Source organism: Microcaecilia unicolor, chromosome 3, assembly GCF_901765095.1.
Source record: "Microcaecilia unicolor chromosome 3, aMicUni1.1, whole genome shotgun sequence".
NCBI lineage: Eukaryota > Metazoa > Chordata > Amphibia > Gymnophiona > Siphonopidae > Microcaecilia > Microcaecilia unicolor.
In genome coordinates this window covers 73,275,501-73,293,589 of record NC_044033.1, presented here as the reverse complement: position 1 = coordinate 73,293,589, position 18,089 = coordinate 73,275,501, and positions in this window count along the sequence as shown.

The following is an 18,089-nucleotide window of genomic DNA, read 5'->3' as shown; positions in this document are numbered from 1 at the left end:
GAATACCATTCAAGCGGGTATTTTTCGGCACCAATTTTTTAGGCTATGATCCTAAGTTTACGCTCCTAAATTTATGCTCCTAAATTACAAGCCTAATCTGTGCTCCAAAATAGATTATGCTTGTAATTTAGGAGCATAAATTTAGGAGCATAACCTTTATAGAACAAAGTCCCATATATAGAATCTAGCCCTTTATGCACCCAATTTTAAGCAGTGTTACATCTGTTCTTATATACTTTATGACCTCACTGCTGTTCTCTTGCTAGGACAGACTGCTTCTGTTAGCAGAACAGAATGTTGATGCATTTTGCCCTGCCTTTGTATGTAACGTATTTTCTAATTCTTCTGCTCTACTCAGCATTTGACCCCCAGTAATGGGGATTATGGTATTAGCTCCCTGTTCACCAGAAAATTCTTTTCAGACTTTCACTAAATACTGTAAGCCTGCTGTAGAGAGGCAGAAAAGTGAAAGCATAGCAGTCTGGTCTTAAGCTGTGCGTATACACAAGGTTGTGATCCAGTTGGAAGAGCAGCAGAATAAAAATAAAAGAGGTTTGGACAAATTATAATCCTTGTCATTTTCATTTCTCTTAGTCTTTGGATTTTATTTACACCATCAGCTTGATCCTAGGAGATTGGAAACCACGCTTTTATGGAAATTAATTTTAAAAAATACTGTGCAGTAAAGGTTGGACTACGGGTGTACTGTAGTCTACTAAAAAAAAGATTTTTTTCTGCTTTGCATTAACCAGTGCAGGAGGAGTACCATATCCCTCTGTCATAGGCTGTCCTTTAGGGTTTTTTTTTTCTATGTAATGCATGCTGTAATCAGGATGCTTATCTTGCAGGTTCATGGCAATGGGGAGCATATATGTGAATTAGCATTATTTCAGAAATAAGAATGGAGGACACACATTAAGGGGTTTTTATACTAAGGTGTGTTAACAGATTTAGCACACACTAATGTATTACTGTGTGTTAAGTGCAATGCATCCCATAGATATTCAGTGGACTACACAGCATTTAGCATACTAATTCCATTAGCACACCTTAGTAAAAGGACCTCTAAGAATTTAAGTATGTCCAATGGAATGCTAAAAAAAATTCCTCTCCCCCCCCCCCCCCAATATTCAGCACTATTTAGAACATAAGAATAGCCATACTGGGTCAGACCAATGGTCCATCTTGCACAGTATCCTGCCTCCAACAGTGGCCAATTCAGATCATGTGCACCTGGCAGATACCCAAATAGTATAAAGTTTCCATGCTACCAGTCCAGAGCAAGCAGTGGCTTCCCCAGGTCTATGTCAATAGCAGACTACGGACTTTTCCTCCAGAAACTTCTCCAAACCTTTTTTAAGCCCAGATACTCTAGCCACTGTTACCACATCCTCTGACAACAAGTTCCAGAGCTTAACTATTCATTGAATGAAAAAATATGTCCTCCTATTTGTTTTAAAAGTATTTCTATGTAACTTCGTTGAATGTCCCTTAGTCTTTGTACTTTTTGAAAGAGTAAAAAATCAATTCACTTTTTCCCATTCTATGCCACTCAGGATTTTGTAGATCACAATCATATCTCCCCTCATCCATCTCTTTTCCAAGCTTTCCATCATATGAGAGGAATTTCATCCTCTTTATTATTATGGTCAATTTTCTTTGAACCTTTTCTAATTCTGCTGACTGATGAAATAGCATTTTTGTGGCTAACCGTGAAATTCAGCGGGAGAAAACTGGTTATCTCCCACTGAATATTCATGGTTAGTGCCTACCGCTAAACTAACTAACAGGCTTATTTTCGAAAGAGAAGGACGCCCATCTTTCGACACAAATCGGAAGATGGGCATCCTTCTCTCAGGGTCGCTCAAATCAGCATAATCGAAAGCCGATTTTGGGCATCCCCAACTGCTTTCCGTCGTGGGGACGACCAAAGTTCCCAGGGGCGTGTTGGAGGCATAGCGAAGGCAAGACTTGGGCATGCATAACACATGGGCATCCTCGACCCATAATCGAAAAAAGAAGGGCGTCCCTGATGAGCACTTGGACGACTTTACCTGGTCCTTTTTTTGTTATGACCAAGCCACGAAAAGGTGCCCGAACTGACCACTGGAGGGAATCGAGGATGACCTCCACTTACTCCCCCAGTGGTCACTAACCCCCTCCCACCCTCAAAAAACATCTTTAAAAATATTTTTCCCAGCCTCTATGCTAGCCACAAATGTCATACTCAGGTACATCGCAGCAGTGTGCAGGTCCCTGGAGCAGTTTTAGTGGGTGCAGTGCACTTCAGGCAGGCGGACCCAGGCCTATCCCCCCCTACCTGTTACACTTATGGTGGGAAATGTGAGCCCTCCAAAACCCACCAGAAACCCACTGTACCCACATCTAGATACCCCCTTCACCTGTAAGGGCTATGGTAGTGGTGTACAGTTATGGGTTTTGGGGGGCTCAGCACACAAGTTAAGGGAGCTATAAACCATGCAGAAATTTAGGCACAGTTTATAGACTAGCGCTTAAGCATTTTTTTCAACGCCGATTATTTAGGCGCTTCACCTCAAACTAACTAATCTTTAGCAGCATTGTCTGGTGAATCTAAAACTCAATCTTTAAGAAAAATCCCTAGGAATCAATCAGCCCAATGGCATTTATTTTATAATCAAATACAAAAGGCAACTTAACCCCAGGTTTCCTGTCTCTGCCCTGGGAACCCCATACCAGTCAGTTTTTTTGGATGTTTGCAATGAATATGGAGAGGGTTGTCAGATCACCTGCAGGTTGACCAATCTGGTACTGTTTTGGATTCATTGCCTGCATGGGAAATCAATGTAAACATTTTGATACACTTGGAAAATTTTTAATTTTATGAGAAGTGTTTTATTGTTTTATGTTTGTGTTGTATGCTTTTATTATGTATGCTATGTTGTAACCTGCTGTGTATATTAGAATAGCAGGCTATAAACATTTATAACAACTGTAACATAGTTTATAATGGCAGATAAAGACCTGTATGGTCCGTTCAGTCTGCCCAACAAGATGAACTCATTATACATGGTATGTGATACTTTATACGTATACCTGAGTTTGATTTGTCCTCGCCATTTTATAATAATAATTATCAGAAATACAATTCAGTGTATATAATGGAGCAAAAACAAGACTGGATTAGCCTGTTGGTTTGACCTGGAGTAACTTGGCAACCCTGATATTCATGAGATAAATTTTACATATATTGAGTCTCCAGTGAATGTAATGTTATCTCATGCATATTCACTGTGGATATACTAAAAAAAAAACCTCCTATGGGGTCTCCAGGACAGGCTTGGTAAATCCTTACTTAGCAGATAGTTTTAAAAAACTTGGATGCCTGGACCAAGAAAGCCAAATAGATTTTGACAACATCATACAACTTCCTTAAGAATTTGAAGGGGCACATTTACCTTCTTTATAGCATCAATAGCAGCATAGGAAGAAAAGGGAAACACCAGGGCAGTAAAGCCATATTCTCTGCAGCACCACCTGAGGTCTCTTCAACTCCTTCCCTCTCTTCCCTGGCAGCTGCCTCTAAGATTTTACCTTCCTACTTGGGGCTATCCTGCCGACGATTTCTGGGCGGGGTCACGTGACCCGCGAAACTCCGCCTCCAATCAAAAAAATTTTACCTTCCTACTTGGGGCTATCCTGCCGACGATTTCTGGGCGGGGTCACGTGACCCGCGAAACTCCGCCTCCAATCAAAAAAATTTTACCTTCCTACTTGGGGCTATCCTGCCGACGATTTCTGGGCGGGGTCACGTGACCCGCGAAACTCCGCCTCCAATCAAAAAAGCAAGTTGTACTTTTCTATTTAAACTGAAGAGCTGCGGCGCTCGTGCTGCTGAGAACTGATTATTGAGGATATTGGACTGCATTGAGAGCTGTTTAAGCTGTTATCAATTCAGAAAAGTGTTTTTATTTTGCTTTTATTATTTTTTATGTGCCTAGATTTTACCTTCCTACTTGGGGCTATCCTGCCGACGATTTCTGGGCGGGGTCACGTGACCCGCGAAACTCCGCCTCCAATCAAAAAAGCAAGTTGTACTTTTCTATTTAAACTGAAGAGCTGCGGCGCTCGTGCCGCTGCGGCGCGCGTGTCGGGTGCGCGCCGGAGGAGCGCACCTGAGGAGCAGGTGCGCTCCTTAGTTGTGCTCCTTGGGGTGTGCGACGCTAGGATCTATAGCTGTTTTAATAATATTCATTCTCTTTGAGCTTTAGGAATTAAATTAGGAAAGTTAAGTTATGTAGAGGCCAAGGCCTTGGTTCCTAATGAACTAATGATGTTCCTTATTTTTATTCTGTTGATTCTCTGGAATTCCAACTCACCTTCTTTGATAACATCTAAAGGCATGCAGGACTCAGCATATATTCCAGTACATTGGAGTTGGCGTACTAATCAGAGACTTGCCTATTCTAGTAGATCTAATAGGCCATGCTATCTAACATCTATTGCACTATCTAATAACAGAGTCCCCGATATCACCCCTCCTTTTTCCTCGCTGTCTACAGCTTTAATTAATTGTAGATCTCTCAAGAGTAAGTTCTCCTATATTTTAGATCTCTGTAAATTGCATCAGCTTGATTTATTTGCTATTACTGAGACATGGCTTTTATCAGGGGAAGAATCTTATCTTTTTCAATGCCTACCACCAGGGTATTCAGTTAGCTATTCGTCACGTATAGAGAGAAAGGGTGGTGGACTGGCTATAATATTTAAGTCTGATTTTAAGGTTCAGGAAATTAATGACCATAGACTCTCATACCCTGAACTTCTACTGCTAAAATTTTGTACAGCCAGTTACACTTTTCATGTACTATTGTACTACTGTGCTCCTTCCACTACAGCAGTGGGGTGGGACCACATATATCAATCACTTGCAGATGCCACGATTAGGTTTTCAAATCTTATAATACTAGGTGATTTTAATGTGCATATAGATGATCAATCTAATCCACGTTCAGTAAAATTTTTAAATTTTTTACGAGATATCAATCTTATACAACATGTGGATGGACCAACCCATACTGCTGGACATACATTAGACTTGATAATAACACATAAACTGGATGAAATTAGATGTTCAAAAATTGTATTAACTCCGGTATCATGGTCTGATCACTATCTTCTTCAGTTTTATTTATCTGTACCACAGTTGTTATATAATACCAATTCTACCTATATTAAAACAAGGAGTCTACAAAAAATTGACACGTCATCTTTACCTTCTCTAGCGGATAAGTTCCCATTGAATTTTGATACACTTCCTATAGAGGATCAAATTGGAACATGGAATCAAGTTCTATCTGTAGCTCTTGAAGATATTGCACCAGAAAGAATTATTACTAAAGGTACAAAACGGTTTCAACCATGGTACCATCCAGGATTGAAACTATGTAAACAACAGATACGTAGAGCTGAACGCCAATGGCGGAAGCATAGAACTATAGAATTTAAACAGAAATGTAAGCAGTGCCAAAAATATTATTTAACACAATTAAAAGCTGCTAAAACTACCTACTTCTCCAAAGAAATAAAGGAAGCTGCTAGTTCACAGAAAAAGTTATTCCACATTATGAAATGCTTGACAACTACGACTAGTGAAAACAGAGAATCTCCTGCTCTTGATTCCGAGATTCTGGCAAAGTTTTTCAGCACTAAAATTGAGAATCTAAGAGCCCAATTCTCAAGGGTATCAGGGATCAGTTATATTGACAACTCCTCAAATTCACAACTAACTGTACCCTGGCAAGACTTTGAACTCCCATCTGTGGAATCACTGCATACTTTAGTTGCAGGTCTTTCACCCACTTACAGTTCCTTGGATCCCATACCATCAGCATGGTTGAAAAACCACACGCTAGAAATCCAACAGTTTATGTATTTAATCATCGTACGGAGTCTTTCTGAAGGGATAGTTCCTGCTACTCTAAAAGAGGCGCTAGTAAAGCCTATTCTGAAGAAGCCCTCATTAGATCCTATAACACCCAACAATTATAGACCAGTTTCTAATCTTCCGTTCCTATCCAAAGTGATAGAGACAATAGTGTTTAGACAATTGCAAACTTATGTAGATTCTAAAAATTTGCTACATCCTAGACAATCGGGCTTTAGGAAAGGCCATAGCACAGAGACTATCCTGACTTCAATGTTAAGTGAGATTCATGCAAAACTAGAACATGGCTATATTGCCTTGGTTGTTTCACTGGATCTATCTGCAGCTTTTGATTTAATTAATCATAAACTACTCCTTGATAGATTAGGTGAGATTGGCCTTTCAGGGACAATTATGAAATGGTTTATATCTTTTCTTACCGAACGTTCATTTAAAGTAGTTCAGCAGCAATCGTCCTCTACAGAATACAATCTACCATGTGGGGTTCCACAGGGATCGGTCCTGTCCCCATTATTGTTTAATCTATATGTCAGTCCCCTGGCACTTCTCATTCAAACAATGGGTATTAGTTTTTATTCTTATGCGGACGATTTTCTTCTTATTCATTATGTTAAACCATCTAATATGGATCTTACACCACTACAAATTTGTCTGGATAAAGTGGCAGATTGGCTCACAACATATCAATTAGTATTAAATCCAGATAAGACTATAACATCTTGGATAGTAGGACAGGGCACATGTCCAGCAGTGGTACCTATGCTATTTGGCAAGAACATCCCTACAGTTAAATCTTTCAGATACCTTGGGGTTATAATTGATTCTGCTCTGACTTTCGAGGAACAAATATCTGACGTAGTGAAAAAATCTTTTTTCCATCTTAGGAGACTTCGGTCAGTTAGGAATTCAATTAGTAAGGATTCCCTTAAAACGTTGACATCTGCTTATATTACCTCACGCTTAGACTATTGTAATATCATATATTCAGGGATCACTCAAGCTAGCTTGAAGCGACTACAAAGAATACAGAATACTGCAGCACGTATGATTTGTAGGGCCCGGAGGGATGACAGAGTAACACCTTTGCTGCATCAACTGCATTGGCTTCCGGTTGAAGCAAGAGTTAAGTTTAAAGCCTTAGTTTTGACCCATAAGGCTTTTTATACACTAAATCCTGACTATCTGTCAAATCTAACTATTCCTTACACTGCCACACGAACCCTTAGATCCCTGACAGATAACAGGTTAGTGATTCCTCCTCTTGCTAGGGCTAGATGGGAATCTACACGGAATTCGGCTTTTTTCTATCTGTCTCCCTCTCTTTGGAATGGCCTTCCAAAAGAGATCAGACTTGAGAAATCTTACTTTCATTTTCGGAAACTTTTGAAAACCTTCTACTTTATCGAGTATGTAGATCAGAATTTAGAATAATGGAAGAAAGGTTATAAATGGGCATCTGTAATATATACTAAGTCAAAACTGTATTATCTGTCTGTGTATATTATATTATGTATTTAATTTAGTATCTGCGGTGTTCTCCTGTGTATTAATCATGAGTTATATTGTTTTCATCTTATGTAGCTAGTTTGTGGGTTTGCTGTGCTTTCCTGTAATGATTGGAGTTCTAATGTCTGTCTAATTTGTACTTATTGTATTGCTTCCTTTTATAAATTGTAAACCGTTCTGTCTTGCAGTAGCAATAAGATACGGTATATAAATTGATGTAAATAAATAAAAATAAATAAATAAATAAAGGCCTTTACATTTGTAATGACAATATTTTGTTTTGTAGCTTATAGCCCCTCATCCCTACAGAAAACAATTATATTAATCCTGTTTGACTACTGAAGTATGTCTACATCTCTTCCTTCCTTAGCAATCAGACTGCTGGTGTTTCCACTGTCTTGCCCTCCCAAAAGTCAGCAGATACTAACATACTTGGGACGATGAAAACAAGTCCCTTCCAACACAAAGCAGAGGCTGACATTAACATAGACATCAGGAAATGAACCAGTGTCTAGACGTGCACAGAGAGCAAGTACTTTAAGAGCTGGTCTGTTGAATAACTTCAAAGTTATTGAAGTTATTCAGTTGTTTTTGTAATACTAATCTTGCCTTGAATATTACATTACCAATCTGAAATATGGCTACTCACCAATGCAAAGGGTATATGATATTAATAAAAAGAATGTTTCATTAAGTACATTTATATGTGTTGTAGTTTAGTTAAAATGTTTATATTTATTAGATTTTGTGGTACAAAGTTATTTACATACAATATAAAACTCTCTGACGGAGAGGGTTGTATCTTAGATCAGTTCTTTTGAGTTCAAAACATGTTCTATACCACTGTTCAAAGCAGTTTACAAAATTTTAATTGAAATCACACAGATTAAAATACACACCTTCATATAAATTAAAATACAGGTCATCATAAATCAATAAAAATAAAAAGCCTTTAAGGTGGGTTGTTTTTAGAAGTGCCACTCATGTTTTAGACATGCATAAATCGGCACTTAAATGTTTATCTAGCATAAAGGTTTAAGATCCAGTTTTACAAAGCCAGGGTAATTATAGATGGTGAGCCTAATATTTGTGCCAGGCAAAATGGTAGAAGCTATTTTAAAGAACACAATTACTGAGCATATACATAGGCATGGATTGATGAGACAACTCCAACAGGAATGTAACTAAAGGATATCTTGCCTCACCAATCTGCTACATTTAGTTGAAGGGGAGAATAAACAAATGGATAAAGGTGAGCCTGTTGATATTGCTTATCTGAATTTTTAGAAGGCATTTGATGAAGTACCTCATGAATGACTTCTGAGAAAGTGAAAGTCATGAGATAGGAAGCAGTGTCCTACAGTGTATTAAGTACTGGTTAAAAGATAGAAAACAGAGAGTAGGGTTAAATGGTCAATATTCTCAGTGCAGATGGGTAAATAGTGGGGTTCTCCCTCTCTCCTACACATACCTTCCAAGTTCCTTAGACAACAGCCGCAGTGCAGCAGCGTCTATATTCTGCCTGCTCCAGGGGCTCCTTCTGACCCATCCCGCCCCCTCTGAGGCAATTTCCTGTTTCCTCAGAGGCAGGATGGGTGAGAGGGAGCCTCCAGAGCATGCAGCAGGTGGCATATAATCATTGCTGTACTGCCACTGCTGTCTAAGGAACTTTTATAGTACAGGTAAGCCGGGGAGGGAGGGAAGTGCATGGTGGGGGTGATTAATTTTATTAGCCATGATTAATTTTTTCATCATGACTAATAATGCATTAATCACAGAGTTAACCATGATTAACATGCTGCCCTACACTTGCCAGGTACTTGTGACCTAAATTGGCCTTTGTTGGATACAGGATACTGTACAGGCTTGATGGACCTTTCGGTCTGTCCAAGTATGACAATGCTTATGTACTTATGTACATGTCTAAAGAATGTGCAAATGACAATGGGCATGGTCTGGACATATGCTGGGTGGGACTTAGCCTAAAAATTGAAACATTTCTTCCTCATTTCAGGAGGGGAATGAATGTCAGTGTGCTATGAGAATTGATGATGAGATTTATACCTGCTACCTAGAGCGTCTAGGTTTCAAAAGAGTGTTCCCATTGAACAGCGCTCCACTACAGGAATTAGGGGAGATTGCTCCTTTAATCCTCCAGTTCTTGAAGAAGCTTGTGTGAAATACAATCTGTGTAAGGGACTGTCGTAAGTGAATTGATGGGGTTGCGTGATCACCTCTGATGCATCCACTCCAGTGGGGCATTCATCATTCCATTCTGTGAAGGATTTCCATGAGGAATAGCAGCATAACAGCAACTTGTTTTGAGGGCTGAGTGGTTAAGAAGTGACAAGTCTGTGGAGTATGTTGGGTCCTTTCAAGATTTGATCTTCAGGATATAGGAAATACTTCAATTTGCCAGTTTTTGTGATGTGATCTTCAGGACAAACTTGAAAGTTGCAAGCCAGTATCCAACATCCCGTTTCTAGGGAAACTCATAGAACAAACAGTCTGTGTTCAATTTAATGAATGGCTAGAAAAGAGTAACTGGCTAGATCCATGCCAATCTGGATTCAGACCTGGTTATGGAACAGAAACGGTCCTCATGTCCCTGCTAGATGATCTTCACAGAAACCAAGACAAGGGATGTGCCTCGATGTTAGTACTGCTAGATTTCTCAGCAGCTTTTGACACTGTGGATCATGATATCTTGCCAGCACAACTGACAGAAACGGGTATCAATGGAACAGTACATGCCTGGTTCAGATCCTATCAGACAGGCAACAATCCATAATGATTGGTAGCAACTCATCACCACCATAGACAATGACCTGCGGGGTACCACAAGGATCGATACTGTCACCTATTCTGTTCAATATCTACCTCAAGCCACTAGCTGAGCTGATTTGGTCAATGGACACTCAGTTCTACATTTATGCAGATGATGTGCAGCTACTCATACCCATTGAACCTGACTTACCTACAGCCTTGAATAAACTGATCACTTGTCTAACATCAATTCAAGAATGGGCTAAACACAACAAACTTTGCCTGAACCCAAGTAAAACTGAGCTTCTCTGGGTCCCTAACACAAATGGATACATACCTGACATCAAAATCCCTTTTGGGAAGTATGAACTCCCCCTCAAATCACAAGTCAGGAACCTTGGAATACAGTTAGGTTCAACGCTTACTCTGATTCAGTGGTGTTCCTAGGGGGGCGGACACCCCCCGATGCAGCGCGGACCCCCCCCCCCCCGGGTGCAGCACCCCCCCCCCCCGATGCAGCACGGACCCCCCCCCCGGGTGCACGCCTCTGGGGGGTGCCGCAGCGTGCGCCTGCTCAGAGTTCCCTGACTTCGCGCGTTTGCTGCAGCTCCCTTGCTCTGACCCGGAACAGGAAGTAACCTGTTCCAGGGCAGAGGGAGCTGCAGCAAACGAGCGAAGTCAGGGAACTCAGAGCAGGCGCGCGCCGCGGCACCCCCCCAGTGGCGTGCACCCGGGGCTGACCGCCCCCACCGCCCCCCCCCCCCCCTTGGTACACCACTGCTCTGATTCCCCAAATTCAAGCAACCTTCAAGAGCTGCTTCTACTATTTGTGACAGCTACGCTGCCTCTCTCCTTACATCCAGAAGGTAAATCTTATCCCAGTTATGCATGCCATGATAACATCAAGACTGGATTACTGCAATGCACTATACAATGGTCTGACTACAAAGGGCCTGCACCAGCTCCAATTGATTCAGAATACAGCAGCAAGACTCATAGAAGGTTGCAAGCAATGTGACCACATCACACCATTTTTGCAAAAACTTCATTGGCTAACAGTACAATACAGGACTAAATTTAAAACTCTATGTCTGATCTTCAAGGCCCTGAAAGGAAATGGCCCCGAGTATCTGAAGAATAGGATGATCCTCCACACACTGCCAAGGACACTAAGGTCCTCCTAAGGACTTTCACTAACTACACCCTCTCCAAAAGACATTACACGATGTGATACCCGCAAGCGAGCCTTCTCCAGAGTAGCCCCCACACTCTGGAATGCATTGCCTGAAAGGCTCCGCTTAACACAAGACTACCTCTACTTCAGGAAGCAGGTGAAATCTTTGCTCTTCAACCAAGCCTTTAATGGAAGAAGTAACTAACTTGTTAGTCTCACTCACAAGGATTGACTTGGGCTGCACATACTGCAGCGGGACATGTTTATCCACTCCTACCCTAGCTGAGATAATATTTAACCATCTCTCTGATCTCAGATGCAACTTTCTTCAAATCAATCACTTTACTTTCTAGTTCTTCCTACTTTCTTACTTATCTATATGTTACAACTTTGCCTTACCCCTCACTACCAATTATAATGTTCTAGTACATGTGGAGGGGCATAATCGAACGCAAACGCCCATGTGTAAGAACGTCCATCTCCGAGAACCGGTCGAGAAGGGATGGGCCGAATCATATTTTCGAAAAAGATGGACGTTTATCTTTAGTCTCGAAAATATGGTTTGTGCCAGGCAAATGCATTGGATGTGGGTGTTTTTGAGATGTGGGCGTTTGTTTGAGCTGGGCGTTTTCGTTTTTCAGCAATAATCGAAACCAAAGCGTCCCAGCTCAAAAACGACCAAATCCAAGGCTTTGGGTCGTGGGTGGGGCCAGGATTCGTAGTGCACTGGTCCCCCTCACATGCCAGGACACCAACCGGGCACCCTAGGGGGCACTTTTAAAAAATAGGAAAAAACATTAAATTACCTCCCAGGTGCATAGCTCCTTTACCTTGGGTGCTGAGACCCCCAAATCCCCCCCAAAACCCACTCCCCAGAACTCAACACCATTACCATAGCACTTAGTGGTGAAGGGGGACACCTACATGTGGGTACAGTGGGTTTTTTTGGGGGGGGGTTAGAGGGCTCCCATTTACCACCACAAGTGGTACAGGTAGGGGGGGATGGGCCTGGGCCCGCCTGCCTGAAGTGCACTGCATTACCCACTAAAACTGCTCCAGGGACAGGACTTGTTGCTGCTGTATAACCTTGGCACAGCAGTTCACACCGTAAGACTAATCTCGCTGAAAATGTCCTTTATTTCAATAACTGTGTTTACTCACAGTTAACTGCAGATCAGAGGTTGTGCCCCACTGGCAACGAGTCTCCCTGGTACTAAGATTAGCAGTAGGTCCGAGCTGGCAGAATGGTGTACAATGCCCTCTTTCAGCAACATTCAAGTTAAGAACTAAGTTCTGTAACGTGGATAACACACGAAAGGGATCTAAAATTGACTTACAAAAATGGCCACTACCTCATGGACTACCGGAAACAAAACAGGGCACACTCTGACCCAGTAAGCAGAGGGAAAAGTACCATGGGAGAAGAGCCTACCAATTACCAACATTGTGAGACTGTAACACAAGCTAGTGAAATCACGGAGCCCAATACCCTACACCCACCACAATGCAATGCTGATGTGAACCTGCAGTGCACCCAAGAGCCACATCTGACCCAGGGAAAGGCTGTGAAAGGATCGAACACATTCTGCTGTCATGGAGGTGGGTACGGAATTTGAGGGTGGCATAAAGGCTGGGAAATAAGGTTTTTGCAAGTGTTTCTTTTTTTGGGTGGGAGGAGGTTAGTGACCACTGGGGGAGTCCGGGGAGGTGATTCCCGATTCCCTCCGGTGGTCCTCTGGTCATTTAGGGCACTTTTTTGGGACCTGTTCGTGAGAAAAAAGGGTCCAAAAAAAGGGTCCTAAATTCTCGCTAAAAACGCCCTTCTTTTTTCCATTATCAGCCGAGCGCGCCCATCTCTGTTCGCCCGATAACCACGCCCCAGTCCCGCCTTCACCACACCTCCGACATGCCCCCGTCAACTTTATTCGTTCCCGTGATGGAGTGCAGTTGAAGATGACCAAAATCGGCTTTCGATTATACCGATTTGGCCACCCACGGGAAACGGACGCCCATCTCCCGAACATGGGCGTTTTTCTCCTTTTGAAAATAAGCAGGATTGTGTTGTCATTGCAAGTAGTATACCATGCCATACTTTGTATTGTTTGAATATTTTTACTGCTCTAATTGCCTATTGCTCATGTTTGATCTATTCTTACTGTACACCGCCTTGAGTGAATTCCTTCAAAAAGGCGGTAAATAAATCCTAATAAATAATAATAATAATAATAAATAAAATAAAATATGTGGATTGCATGATAAAGTTGACTAGGAACTTTTGGCAAGATATAATGTTTTGTGAAGTTTGTATTTGGATTGATCTGAAATTTTGGTGATTTATTGGCAAGTGTGGGGAATGGATGATTAAGGTCTTACTGTTTTATTAATGTGTCTTAATAATAAAAATATAATTTATAGTTTTGTATATTTGATATTACCAGTATTTAATTTTTCACAACAACTTAATGGGTCCTTTTACTAAGCCATGTAAGCGCCTACGCACACCCAATGTGCTCCAATTCTGAGTTAACACTTGGCTACCATGTGGCCCAAACGGTAATTTCATTTTTTAGTGCGTCCACTACGTGCACTGGAAAATATTTTTATTTTCTGGCACGCAGGCGGTAATTAGCATTTGAACACGCGTTTACCATTACCCCCCCAGTTAACGCGTGAGACCTTACTGCTAAGTCAATAGCTGGCATTAAGGTCTCAGACCCAAAATAGACGCATGCCAATTTTCATTTTGCCGCATGTCCATTTTTGGCCCCGCCCCCAAAACAGGCAGTTTTTACAGGTGCATCAAAGTAGGAGCACCCAGGCTCATCCACTGCACCAAGATGGTGCGTCTGGCCAGAAGAAACAAGTAGAACAATAAAGCTTGTTTAAGTTTATTAGGCTTAACAGAGCAATCCGAAGTTGTAGAGGTAAAGAAAACTGAAAAATATGATGCACCAAGGTGGTTTGAAATCTTAAGAAACCCAAACAGATAAATGAGGAATTACATCAACAAATAAAGTAAAACAAAATAAAAAAACATAAATACAATAAGTAGCATGAATCTTGCTACTATTTGGGATTCTGCCAGGAACCCTGAGTTGGCCACTGCTGCAAGCAGGATACTGGGCTGGATGGACCATTGGTCTGACCTAGTATGGCTATTCTTATGTTCTTAAACAAGTTTTCAATTTCCTTTGCAGCTGCAGCACTAGAGGCAGCACTGGGGAGGAGCTCGAGGTTATGCGGGTGTCAGCAGTATTCAGTACCAGCACCCGCACAGAACGAGATTCTATATATGGAGCCTAAAAGAATTGGTGCTGAAATCAGTGCCAACTAAACATATTCTATAATCGGTGCCTAGATTTAGACGCCGATTATAGAATATGCTTATTTCATATTTCAGCACCTAAATCTATGTGTATCCATTTACACCACCGAAAACTTGATGTAAATCCCTGTGCATAGATTTAGGCACACTAAGCCATATTCTATAACTAGGTGCGTAAATTTTGGAATGCCCATTTCCCTGCCCATAACCATGCCCCTGTTGCCTGCACACATTAGATGCTTGGCGCACTTCGTTACAGAATACGCAGAGCAAGTTGTGCGCCTAAATTCTAATCAGTGCCGATTAGTACTCATTATTGCTCAAGTGTTGTGATCAGTGCTCATTATCTTGTTAAACTTGGTAAATTACACACATTGTTATAGATTCTGCGCCGATTTTTGTGCTGATCTTTAGGCATATTATATAGATTCTGTGGGATAGTGACTTAATTTAGGACAGCTCAAGAGCTTTCCCAAATAAGGCTGCTTAGCTATGTGAGTGCCAACACTGAATATTGCCAGCACCTGCATAACTAAAACAAACAAACAAGAAACAGAGCCCTCTTATGCCTCCCCCCCCCCCAAGAATGCTCCCTCCTTCCATCCTCCCAGACCTCAGCAATAAAAAGCCCTCATGGAACCCCACTGATGTCAAGGTAGGCCCCCACCTGGGCCTACCTGTACCCTGGTGGTCCAGTGGTGGTGGTCGGAGGCAGAAGTGCAGCCCCCTTGCTCCTGCCCCTTGCAGCAGCTATCCAAAATGACTGACACGAGAGGTCTTGGCAGCCGTTACAGATAGCTTGTGTAAAGGGCAGGAGCGAGGGGGCTGCACTCCTGCCCCCAATGACCACCACTGGACTACCAGGGCTACAGGTAGGCCTGGGGGCCTACCTTGACAGCAGGGGATGGGGGCATTCCAGGAGGACTTCTTATTGCCTAGGGCTAGGGGACAAGGGAGGAAAAGAGGGGACATTGTCAGGGATGGGAGGGGGCTCAGGAGCTCAGGGAATAATTTAGTCAATGACAATCAGCGTTTAAATAAACTTTGACCGCTGTCGGCTGAATATCGGGGGGAGAGGGAGAGGGAGGATGTCATGTTTTTTTCTGCTCATTTTCATTTGGTAATAACATACAATGAAATAGAATTTCTGGTACTAAAAGGTTTATGCTATTGTTGTCAACTTGACTCTCTGTTTTCTTTCCAGGCTGTCACTATTTGAAATGAACTCCCTTCAAATATAAGATTGGAATTGAATTTGCGGCTGCAAAGGAAATTGAAAACTTGTTTAAGAACATAAGAATAGCCATACTAGAGGTCAGACCAATGGTCCATCCAGCCCAGTATCCTGCTTCCAGCAGTGGCCAATTCAGGGTACCTGGCAGAATCCCAAGTAGTAGCAAGATTCACACTGCTTACTGTATTTATATTTTTAATTTTGTTTTATTTTATTTTATTTGTTGATGTAATTCCTCATTTATCTGTTTGGATTTCTTAAGATTTCAAACCACCTTGGTGCATCATATTTTTCAGTTTTCATTACCTCTGCCACCTTGGATTGTTCTGTTTAGCCTAATAAACTTAAACAAGCTTTAGTGTTCTTTCTTCTGGCCAGACGCACCATCTTGGTGCAGTGGATGAGCCTGGTTGCTCCTACTTTGATGCAGTGACTCAATTTGGTTTATGCCCTACTGATATTGGAGTGCCACAAGGTGGGCTGGGACCATCCGGGTCGCTGGGAGAAATTTCAGCTGATTTGGGAGCCTTTTTAGACTGTCATGCTACACAGAATATGGAGTTGGGCCTTGAACTGTTGATGTTGCTTGGACCCGCTCTTCGGGTGTTCTTTAAACTTGGATAAGAAACCACCAGGTCTGGAGATGTTGCGTTGGATTTGGGGGGGAGGGGAGTTTGTATTGTTATTTCCAAAACCAAATTTACTTTCTTGTACGGCTGGGTTTTTTTGTATTTGTTAATAAAGAATATTTTAAACCACCTTGAACCTGAAGTTGGGATCTGTGTGGTGGCTAAGTTCTTTATTAGATTAGATTACAATATGTCATTGACACTTCCTATGTCCTTACAATGACAGCTCATACTTGGTAAGCGGTAAGCATGCCCAACAATTTGAAAGAGACAAAAGGGACCAAGAATAGAGTACCCTAGCCAGGTGACTGCTCTTAGGAGACAATGAATTACAGTGCAGCCCATTCAACCTATAGTTACAATATGAATCTTAGGCCTAGCCTTTCTTTAAAACCAAAGCATTTCATCTTACAAAGGCCTGCAAATGAGAGGCCTCCTAATAACAAGTTTGCTAAAAGCTTTGGCACAAAATAATTCCAAATCTGCAGTTTGGCACAAGAATAATTTCAGAACTGCAGTTTGCATCAGATATCAAATCCTGAAGGATAGCACAGTGTCAACCATGTATACAAATAGATGGCACTACTTCGACAATAGATCCATGCTTTCATTTGTAAATGACACAGAAACTACAGTCAAATGTATTGTTTCATTTTGTGTCATTTTCAAAATGAAAGAAAAGAAAAACAAATATAATTTTATTTCATTTTCCAGTTTAGTGTGCATTATAGTTTTAATACCCCCTAAATGGTTTTAATGCATGTTGAGATCATTTAACACAGAGTAAAAAGGGAAAATGAAACAAAATTAAAACATTGAAAAGAAATGAAAGGAAAAAATCCCAATGAAACAATAAAATGAAAAAGAAAATGTCCCCTGCCTGCTGGTTTTAATGGTATGTTACATAGGGCTATTATGCCCAATATTCTAACTAATGATATGCAGATTGCAGCCTTCCTTATCATAGCTGCATTCAAGAAACCAGTGCAGGCTGAAAATTGTAAATCAGGCTTCCCCATGTTAACAGGCCCAAAATGACAGGGCTGGTTATCATGGGAACTCTTTCCATCCATGATTTGTCCAATAGGCCTTCAAACCCCTCCCCTCATCCCCAAGCCCTATCCCACCCCTCCTCCAAAACAGCTCCCCTCTTTCCCTTTCCCCTCTCCCAAGCCTACAACATTAAAATCTCTCCCCCTGGAATATCCCCCAACACCCCCCCCCCCCCAAGTCTGGATAGGCCCACCAGGCCTACCTTTGATTCCTTGTGGTCCAGTGGGTGCGATTGGGGCAGGAGTGAACCCCATTCTCTTCTGCCCCTTGCGGCAGCATCCTCAAAATTGCTGCTGTGACCTCTCTTGGCAGCTTCACAGTACTGCAGTAGGGGAACTGTTTTGGGGGATGGGAGATGGGAGAGGGCTTGTAGGGCTCCAAAAGGATGTTCAATAGTTATGTGTGTGCCAACTGATAGTCAATCCTGGGGTCCACATAAATGTCTTATATGGGCACTGGCTGAATACTGCATCCCA